The sequence below is a fragment of the Pinus tabuliformis genome, chromosome 4_1, assembly GCF_031772625.1.
Source record: "Pinus tabuliformis cultivar Carrire ecotype Pingquan chromosome 4_1, CPIR1, whole genome shotgun sequence".
Lineage (NCBI taxonomy): Eukaryota > Viridiplantae > Streptophyta > Pinopsida > Pinales > Pinaceae > Pinus > Pinus tabuliformis.
In genome coordinates, this window is record NC_142303.1 from 881,660,692 (window position 1) to 881,672,121 (window position 11,430).

At 39.5% G+C, this 11,430-nt stretch overlaps 1 pseudogene; it reads right to left on the reverse strand.

Annotated features, from left to right (window-relative positions):
• LOC149179008 (uncharacterized) overlaps positions 1-9,660 on the reverse strand; it is a 45,071-nt pseudogene extending 35,411 nt beyond the window's left edge.
• Positions 9,661-11,430: the final 1,770 nt, after the last annotated feature.

Sequence of the window (11,430 nt, forward strand, 5' to 3'; positions counted from 1 at the left end):
TCCACAGTTACTGAGATTCCAAGGGGACAAGAAACTTGGTTTAAGAATTTCAAATTTGATATGACCCCCTGCAAAGAATTTTTGAAGCCGGAGTACATTGACTCAAATTTAAACAAGTCTGTGCCTAGAAATTATGTCAAGGACTCATATGCCAATCTACTTACCTGTATACAAAGGTACCTTACCTGTGAAGGGAGATATAATAAGGTGTATTTATACCATTTCAAGCTTCTACTACATTTTACAGGAAAGATATCCATTGATTTACCTTTTTACTTATTTCGTAGCTTAAGCAAAATGTGTGATAAGGTGCAGCTAAGGAAAGAATCTTGTAAGACCTCATTGTTTCACCATGGTTTAATTAAGTTGATTGTTCTGCATGAACTCCAGAGAGTAGGTAGGGACTGGCCCACATTCATATTTATGTCTGGTTTCAAAAACGAGACCGGTCTCAGTCCTCAAGCTGCAAAAGATCTTCCAACAACAACTGGTCATCAGGCAGAAACAGGATCCAGGAGGTTTTCAAAGTTGAAGGCTAGGAAACAAGTAAGAGAATTCACCAAGCCACTGACTATCCAGGATACACCCCAGTAGTCCCTTAAAGAGAAAGCTCAAGTCAAAGAAGGTGCACATGAATCAAGCACAGGTGAAGGAGTTCAAAGAAGAAGGACTAGGAGCCAGGTAGCTAAAGAAAAAGGCAAACCAGTGATTATTGAAGAAAGCCTGTTTCAAAGGGAGACTTAAATGACTTACTGCAAGCCATTGACATTGAAGAATCTCCCCTGGTTCAACCAGATTTGATAGAGTCAGGAAAAGACAAGGCTAAGAGAATCAAAGCCTCGAAGAAACTCAAGTTTGATGATCAGGTTGATCAATTTTTATTTAAACCAAGGAGACCCATAACGAGGAATTTTAAACAAGTATAGGAGGTACTGCCAAGAGCAGATGAAACAGGGGAGGTAACACAGCCTCATGAAAGAAAGGATAAAGGCAAAGCAGTTACCATTCAAGAAGAGGATAGTGTAGAAGAGTTGAAAAGGAGGTTGGAATTGGAAAACTTTGAAATTGCTAGATTGAAGAAAGCCTCCAGGAGATTTGCAATTAAGGAGGCTTATTTTAACCAAATGCAAGCTCGGTGGGAGGACAAAACATTTCAAATACCCGAGGTGGTGGATTGTAATGTTCAATTCCGTAGCTGGACTGTCCCTGTAATAAAGGAAGCACAATTTATCAGAAAGGTCAATACAAACCTAAGATTTGGGATCAAAGTCATGAAGAAAAAAATTGAAGACTTAAAGATACAATTAAGCCAGCAAAAAGATTTTCCTTAAGGGAGTCACACATCAAGTAAGGCTATGTTTCAATTTTTGATGGTTTTCCTTGTTATAATCTTTATTGAAGAATCATACCTTTCCACTCAGTTTTGAAAAGATTCGGAGCAATTGAAAAGGATGTTTAAATATCAAGAGGCTCAAAATAGAAAAATTTTGGATGAAACTGTGTTTTTGGAATTACACAGCAGTTTCGTAGTGCGCTACGAAACTGCTGAAGATGATGACAAACACACAGCAGTTTCATAGTGCGCTACGAAACTGCTAAAGCTACATAATCTAAACTCAGTCAAATGATTTTGAAATACAAAGGGAATTTTTTTGAAAAAGGAATATCTTCAAGGGATCATCTAATGGTATCAACTTTCAACAAGGTCAAGATAGGTGGAGGAAACATATATTCGAACCTAAATCTAAACTTTTTGTTATAAAGTGATCACATTTACTACAGTCTAAGATATGTCAGACAGCTTGGAGGAGCTTTTGTCTTCACACATGGAAAAGGTTGACAACACATCAAGGACGTGGCATTCTGATATATTTTGTATAATCAAAGATGAAGGGCATGGTTCATTGGATCCAAATATCTTTGAGGAAAACCAAAGGCAGATAAACAGGGACAGTTTCCTATTTTTGAGGGGCAATGGAGAAGATGTGACATTGAGGACCAGTATGGAGCTTTGAACATCCACCATAGCCAAACTAAAAAGAGACCACTTGTCAAAGAACGAGAATGATTGTAATTAAGGCTATTATTAGCATGATATGGAGTTAGACTCCTATTTGATTTAGATCTCTAAAACGTCTAGTAGCAGTTTGTTACATTTAATAGGTAGTTAAAATTTGAATAAGTGTCATAAGAAGTAGAATTCGAGTTCCCCTCATGTTGGAGGAGGAATCTCAGCTTTGTAAAAGAACTCTATATATAGGAGAAAGAGCAATGTAACCAGGGTTGGAAATTTATAAGTAAAAGCTCTGATATTTGGCTTATGTAAAGACTCTGTTTTTTTTGGTAATACAGTACTGGCTTATGCTTCTCAAGAATCATAAAGAGATCAATGTGATGAGTTTCTTTTGTTGTCTTTTCATGTTATCTACAGTGTTATGAGTATCTGATTACTTAGAAATCGCTTACAGTGCTCTAATTTCCTTCATATACTCATAAACTGCCTTCTATGTATTTGGTGTGTTGAAATCTGAATGCCTTGACTTCTATGCAAAGCCAACCCTGCTGTGAATACTGAATCATATATGACTCCATAAGCCCAATGGATACTTGTTAGTTGTGTTTCCACCATTTCCATTTCTTAGTTGTTTCACAAGAGTTAGCCATCTTGATCATAATAAAAAACCTTTAATCCTTTGAGAGATCCCTCTCAGGTTGGGGAGGCTAAACCTTAGCCTAAAGTAGGTTTGAAACAGTTACTTGAAGTCTTCCTGGTCTGCAGCCTTCCAGGGCCTGATTTTGAGATAACAGGATAGATGAAAACTATAAAACTTCTATGTCTTGTGCTTCCTCCTCCACACTATGGGCACAAAAACCAACCAAATTCACTTGGTTGACATGAGCCAATTATATTGAAATTTTACAACTTATGAAACAGTAATGGGTCTATTTCATCCCCAATTATGTAATCATTGATATTTGCATTGTGTACCACTGACAATGTGCTGGATACTCTGAAACAACTCATTTTTCCTTTTCTTGATAATGGCATAAAAAGTTTCACTGGATAAATCCTAGAATTTGGATGGGAATGTGAGTAGGCGATAGGAAAAATATTCAAAACCATGTGGACACACCCCCTTGAGACCATGAATGCTCCACATGTTTCTCTTGGAAAAACATGCTCATCTCTCAGTGTCTCTAGTGTCAGGTAAGCTTCCGCCCTTTGTAAGACATAAGTATTTGTAGGTAGCCTTCTTGAAAAGTAGTTATCTGAGAGCCTGGCATTGAAATCTATATCAATCTGAATATTAAACATTTCAAAATATCTATATACAATTATTGTAGCAGCTACAACTATCCTCCAAAAGTTTGCCTTCGCTTCATTTTGGAGCCTCCCTACTAAATTCTCAGCAGATTATCTTGCACTGCCCAAGTATTTGTGCTTTCGTCAAGTTTATATTTTGTTGTACAAATTTTGTTCGCTTATTTTCTTTGCTGATTCACCAAAAGCTGACCTCCCCATGACTTGGTTGCAGTTCGGTTCTTGCACTACCTTGGTAATTTGTGCAGTCCTAGAGGACAAACAACCTTGCTCTCGGGAAATGCACAGTGCAACCCAACAGTGAGCTTCGACTCTAGAAATACGCAGACCCAGTTGGTAGTTTGCCTTCAGCTGGGAAATTGCGCAGAGCATGAGAGGCAGCTAGAGCCACTAAGCCCAAGAATTGCACAGAAGCATTCCCTCAGCTGTTGCCCGATGCATGTGCCGAAAAGTTGCCTGGTTACCTCCAGAACTACACAATTTCTCCATGCATGCATGGGATCCATTTCTTAAAAAGAAAAAAAAAAGAAAAAAAATCCCTAAAAAATAGGGATTTATTTTTAGCAGTGGGAGTTACACAAGTTAATTTTATAAACCGATGCCACTTGTCGTTTTTTCCTAGATTTTTGGCGTGCGTATCATAAACCCTAAATCGATCAAATATATTTAATGGACACTGCCAAAGCTCATTTTCACATTCGATATTGGAGCTTTGGAATTCCTGAGGCATCTAGGAACCTTTGGCATGATCGACACAATTTTTCTAGGTAAGTTTTGCTTTTCAAGTCTTTTGTCTCTTTTTCTGTTGCTTTTATTTCCTTGGCCTGTGTGAGTGTTGTTTTGCATGTTTTATTAAATGACCACTGGCATTTTAGTTTGTTTTAACTTGTATAAGTGTTGTTTTAATTTTTTCATTTCCTTTCCTAAGCATTGCATGCATAACCTAGTTTTTGCACTAATGGTCGTTGTTGCGATGACTCTCCCCACAAGATTCGTTGTTCGTCTGTTTGAATGATTCCTGCATTTTTTGATTGCATGCATTACTATTCACTTAGATCTGCACCATCCTTCACTCATGCATTCATATCTACTCATTTTCAAGTTTCCCTTGGGCAGATCTAGGTTTCCTTGGCTCGAATCTAGCTCTTCCCTACATGCACTGCACATTTATGGAACTCAAGGCTCTTCCTTGGCTCCAGGAATTGTGCAAAGGATGCCATTCAATGGCTCTAGCTACGCTCTGCATAGTTCCAGGAGATAGTCCCCGAGTCTTGCCCACTGGGATTGCGTAATGCACAGTCCAAGCCAACATCAAGCCAAACTGAATTGTGCATTGTGCAATTCAAGTCCCCAGCAAGCCACACTGGACTGTGCTTTGCACAGTTCTAGTGATCAGTACCTCTCACTGGAAGATGGGACTGTGCAGTGCACATTCCAGCTGATAGTCCCTTATCTCTAAGAGTCACAACTACGCAATCTTTCCCAGCAGTTGCCCAGTTTGTTACATGATTGGTCCTTGAAGTGCTTTTGATTTTAAGCTGACATTTTCTTGCCGTGAGTGTCCGCTCTGTCTCCAGGTACATCAGTTTTTGAGAAGCTTCTCAGCAGTACAAGCAGCATGGTTTCCAAGAGAGTTGGATCAAAGGATACTGTAGAGAGAAGCATTGGAGATGTAGTTGAATAGGTGACAATGAATTTTTCAATCTATGCAGACACATAGTTGTTCATAGAGAAGGACATGAAGATAACATGGCAGGAAATAAAGGACATATTTGTAGATAGTTTCAAGGAAGATCTGGAAGATCGACAGGTTTATGTCAACATTCACAAGTCAAGCTTGTACAAGGTTTCATGCAGGTAACCCGCCTTCCCGTGCGCAAACATCATTCACTGGATTGTCTCACATATTGATCTCGAGACGACAACATTGAGCAGTGCTAGTGGAATTCAACTTGCCACCTTTAAGACAAAAAAATACCATTAGATGTATCACTTTCCACAACTAGTGAACCACATGGATGCACTCTTTTATACTCCCAACAACAATGTGAACACTAGAGGCATCATGAAGCATTGGGTAAAAGAGCCATCAAAGTTCAGGGCAACACCAACCAGGTCTACAAGACTAAGTCACTTAGGAAGGCCTACCAACTCTTGGTCATCTTTGCATGCCACTTGTATGGTCAAGAGGCCACAAAGACCTTTCCACAGAGTTGGGTGGTTATGTTGAATTAGTTGGCAAACGAAGGAGGCCATTCAACTAGTCGAACATGTTGGCTCTTTAGCTAAAAGTGCATGTGTCTAATGCCTAGAGTCTGCCTAAGAACTTGCTTGATGCAATCTATGCCCATCAACAGTTTACTGGCATGGGTTGGATATGGACACCATCAGATGATGATGTGAACATCTATTGCAAGTTGTTATTTGAGTGTAGCTACCGAGGAGTCATGATGAGGTTGTCTGACCACTTCATCACCCCGATTTACAAGATGATATTCGAACAAGATCCATCTTGCATGTCCCAAGAAGCGATGCAGGCATTGCTTAATATTGCAGATTGGTACGCCTCACCCAGTGGCACCTTCATCAGGATGTTTGGCAGAGAGAAGCCTCTGCATTTGCTACCAAGGTTTTCCACGAATAATTTGCTCATGAAAGAGGTTTCATATCACATCTCCATAGGGTTATTAGAAGGAATACACACGAGGAAGAAGGCACCATGGCCCACTCTTCCTTTGCAGATTGGATTGTATGAGATCCATGCTTTGAAGGATGCAAATGTCGAGGCCGAGGACTTGAAGAGGTTTGAGTTTGGCACCAAGAGTTTCAATTTGTATGAACTGCATATGCAAGAACCACTGTACGAAGGTGTACTATCCATGGATCCACGGGGCATGTCATTAGCTAAAGGAAGACCCTTGGAGGTATTGCTACGACTCCTTTAGGCTTAATGAACTGGTCAACATGGCTATAGAATGGAACCAACACTACAAGCAACGACACCATAGGAAGAAACAACAACAACAACAATGAGAAGCAAACTGACACAAGACAAAGGCAAGAGGAAGATTGTCGAGAGTGCAGAGGTTGAGCAAAGCTACAATTTCAGAGAAGATATTCTTATTGAGAAAGTAGCTTTGGAGATAGAGGCTAAGATGCGACAATGTGAAAGGATAATAGAATGGAGGAAGAGAGAGAAACAAAGGTTGGAAGATGCAGAAAGGAAGTTGCAGGAAACATAAAAGAAGTTGAAAGAAGAGCAGGAGCTCAGGAGGAGAGAAAGGGAAGAGAAGCAAAAATAGGAATAGGAGGAAAGGCAAGGCGCAATGACAGAGAAAACTGTGCCTATACAGGTTGAGGAATCAGAGCAACCAACAGATGAAGAAGAGGGTGAGCAGGTGTAGGTTCGGGAACTTTCTCAGCAGATTGAGTAGATGGTTGAAGCAATAGATATGGAGTTGGAATAGGAGCCATAGGACCAAGACACCGACCTCATGTCGAGAGCATCCGAGGTCACCCCATAGTCTCCACCACCTCCAGAATCAGAACCAGTCCCGAGCGAGCAAGGAGAAGTTTTCCTCCTTGATGATGATCCAAAGATGGATGTGTACAATATGTCATTTGATGAGTCATGACAAAGGATTGTATAGGCATGAAGAAAGCAGCTTCTCGCTGATCAAGCACGACCTTCACACATAGAGGAAAGGGTGATTGTTGTAGATGTTAGAAGACATCCAACTGCCATGGTCAATGCTTCTAAGGCTTATGCAGAAGCCACGAGTTCAACGGTCAAGTTCTTGATAGCAAAGAATGATCAAATGGCAAAGGACTTGCAGAAGGCCAGGCAGAGAACAGAGAAATCCGCAGGATATTCTATGGTAGAAATGAAGAAAGTGATACTTGCTGAAGTATCAACTCTTGAGTCACCATGCAAACAATGTATGGCAGAATTGTCACCATGGACAAAGCGGTTGTCCATCTATACAGTTTTTAGCAGCAATGTGCAAAGACAACCCAAACTCTCAAAGACATCCACGCCGCTATCACACATGTACAAGAATGGACAATGAGGTACAAGGTATCCCCGCTTTACTTGCAGAAGATAATGAAGCCGTAGGCAGAGCTAGGCAAGGCATGGATTCAAATGTTGATCTAGAACTATGAGTAGCTCCCTCCGCTCATCACCAAAATTGAGGCTTCCTATGCATGGTTGTTCAAGAGTCTAGATGTCATAGTGAGGACACATATGATCCCTTCAATCGAAAGCCTCACTCAAGCCATCAAGAAGAACCAAGTCCTACTGGAGGTTGACAGGTACATAGAGCAGTTGACACATGAGGCCACCAATGATGATTTTTAGCTGAGCACAGAGAACATGCAGAAGTACATCGGTGGTCTAGCCACACTCAAGACAATGATGGGCATGCTTCAAGATGAGTTGGATAGAGGTTCCAAAACCATATACCCAAAATCCATGGAGGCAAGGGTCTGTTTTGAGAAAGACATCAACAAATAGTTCGGGGACACAATAGCGTAGTACCGAGATTGGTATCAATTCGTCACCGAAGACCATCAAGAGGATTTTTCCAAGTTGGTATTTCCCCAAGATCCCGAGTGATGTTGTTTGTCTTGTCAGGATGACTCAAGCCTATTTTGTCCCACATGGGTATATGTCGAAATTGTATTATTATTTGTAAATATATTGTAAGTGAAATTCCAAGTGTCATTAATGGAATGTAAAAAATTACTATGTAATGTGAAGAGTCATGAGGGTAATCCAAGAGTCAAAGGGGAATGTTAAGGGTCACCCCACCCTTTGTTATATATAGAACCTCATAACTCATAGTAGAGGCTTTTGGGAGCCTAGATTTTGTCTAGGCATTGGTTAGAGAAGGCTTGGAGAGTATCATGATGAGCCTTGGCTTCTCCATAGCATAAAGCGAGTACATCTCTTTGGAGGAGCAGGTGGCGTTGACTATAATGTTCCACTATTGGGGCTAGTGGTTGTCAATGGTGTATGTATGGATGGAACTTTCACTTAATAATATAACTGAGCCAAAATGTTTTCATGCATATGCTGTTATTGTAGTTTGAATATTTTGGTTACTTTAGAAATGTATGTTATTTAACTTATGCATTTGTGTATGAACTATTTTGTATGCAATTGTATGAATCTTGTTGAAGACGTGTTGTTGTGTTAGCCCATCACTTTGGATTGTGGACTATTTTGCTTCCAACCTATGATTTCATTTTTCTCGTGTGTTCCTTTCAGGCTATATACTAGTGCAGGCATTTAAGGGACACACTTCCTTTCCCCCTCTATGTGTTATAAACCCCATGCATCTCACTTGACTCGCTGCAAGGTCACACACTTGATTCCAACAAATTTATCAAACTTAGTCAAGGAAATACTTTACTACCCACTGTTGGGACTCCTACTCTAAAAGGTTTGAGGTCTAGTTGGCAATCCTTACCGGGGAGATCCCTTGACATGTTGGCGGGTCCCGAACCATAAAAAAAAACCTGAATAGGTGAAATTCTATGCTGAAATTCCAGGCCTTGAACTATGTCAAATGTAACCTTAATTCTAAAAATCCAATCCAATATTGGGTTATCAAAAGTCCTTTTGTAGAACAGATGGTCTAGGCTATCATTGGTGCATCCCGAAATAAACCACCAACTACTCTGATGAGGGTTTTGGGTTCGAATATAGGGCTGAGATGTAGATGTAGAAGCCTAGAACATCGCAAAGATGAGCATGTTGTAGTCACGCTGCTGATTTTACATGCATGATCCATTTTCTTACAATCTTGGGAGGATCATAGGTGATCTGAGTAATGTCAACATCTGTCATGCTACCCTAGGGATGTCTGTAAATAGGCCCTACAACTACCTCTCTATATAACAAATTTGACAAGAGACTTTGGCAGGTTCCATCGAGCTCTTCCCTATAGAAAGCTCGAAACATGGTGAGCTAGTCTTTTTTTTTGGGGGGGGGGTGATGGCCTCGACTTTGAAGCAAATGGTGTCCACGCACCAAGATTTATTTCTTGAAATCACTAAGATGTTGACATGAGGGAAATATATCGACTCATATCGTGGGTCATCTGGTAGATGAAGAGGCAATGGTGGCCCACCAAAATCCCCGCCATTACTTTACGAAAGCTGGTTAAAGAGTTGAAATCATGCTTTTGGGACCCCAAATCCATTCTTGTAAGCAGGGGAGCCAAATGGTGAAGGAAACCCTATGGTTCCTTGGTTTTTCCAAGGTTTGAATTTGATGAAGTCCAGGTGCCTCTATTGGTGTTCTTGAGGCTAGTTGATCTAGTAGCTATCATGGTTGAAGAAATAATGAAACAATTTTGGCAAATACAATCAACCTCAAACATATTCTCTATACTCCCATCACCTCGTGGAATGGAAAGTCCACCATTCAATGCAGTTGTTTATGTGGGTATTGAAGCTTATTCAACCTTAAATCTTGTTAGCCACATTGAAGGACCAAATGACTAATATATAAATCACCTTATGGATGAAACATGATATACCATTGTTCTAAGGTGAAGAGATTCTAGAAATTATGAAGCATTGCATAGCGAAGAACTAAAAAAGTTGTTGTATTTGTGAAAATGAAAATATTTTTGAGAATGTGAATTCTCTAGCCAAAAAATTAATAGAAACCATTAGTTCAAAAGCTTTGAAATCAAAACCCAATTTCATGAGCCATCCCCTATTCTAATACCACTGATTTGGATCTTGGGGGGCTAAGATCTAGGAGCCATGAATGTGGAGAGAAATAGGAGAGAAAACCTATAGATTTACCCCAAACATTGAATCGAAAACAAAAAGTGAATGCCTCAAAACATAAGAAAGAAAATAACTATTTATTAAAATGGAGGAATCATTTAGCACTACATTATCCTTGACTAATGTATCCTGTTACAAAGTGGGGCTCATTTTTATAGAATTTTTGTGTTACAATACCATGGGTGAATACCATGAGTAGATACCATGGGTGGATGCCATTTCCCATTTGGATCACAATTATACTGAGAGGGGGAGGGGGGTGAATCAATATAATAAAATCTTTTACTTATTAAATCTAGTCAAACATTATGAATATCAATCTCATAAGATGAACAAGTAACACAATATATACATGGAAACCCTTATGGGAGAAAACTAGAAAACTTATTTATATGAAATATCTTATAGGAACCAACCTACTATTACATCAATTTGTATGAACCAACATACAAGAAAAACCAATCCATTTTTCTTCTTTGTAGGCACCGAATTATAAGAGACACCAAACCCCTCTACTACTTTATAGGCACCAACCTACAAGAGACACCAATCCCCTGGGATGCTTTGTGGGCACCAACCTATAGGAGGCATAAATTACCTTTAATTCTTTGTAGGAACTAACCTATAAGGGACACCAATTGCTTATGTTGATTTGTAGGCACCAACATACAATAGACACTAGTCCCCTCTACTTCTTTGTAGGCACCCACCCATAGGAGACATCAATCCCCTATGCTGCAAATATTTGTATGCATTAATCTACTTTACTAAGTCTACTTTCTTCTTCACAATGTCTGTTAGTTTCTTCTACTTTCACTAAGTCTTATTTCTACTTCTAATATCACTAGGTCTGTTAATTTCTTCTACTTTCACTAGGTTTGCCTGTTTCTTCTTCCTTCATCAGGTCTACTCCCAAAACTTGTTGCTTTTTTATTCTTCCAAAGAATGAACTTGCACAACATACCACATATCCAATTTTGTAAATCTGGTTCTAAAATTTATACCATGGGTACCTAGGTATCTCTCCTCTATCTCATCCAATTTTCATAGTCTAAAACATCTGAGAAAGAAAATGCCAAGCAGACCTATTTGAAGCAAGGTTTAGGAGCATTCAAGAACACTAACTTCCTTAGATCATATCTCTAAAACTATATTGAAACAAGGTATGAAATTTCTAACATAGGTACCTTTAGATCGCTTTTCTTCCTCTTCCAAATTTCAAAGTCTAAAACACCACATAAAGAAAGTTATGGTGAAAATACGAAGCTGGCATGTTTGAAGAAAATTTCCAGAGCATTCAA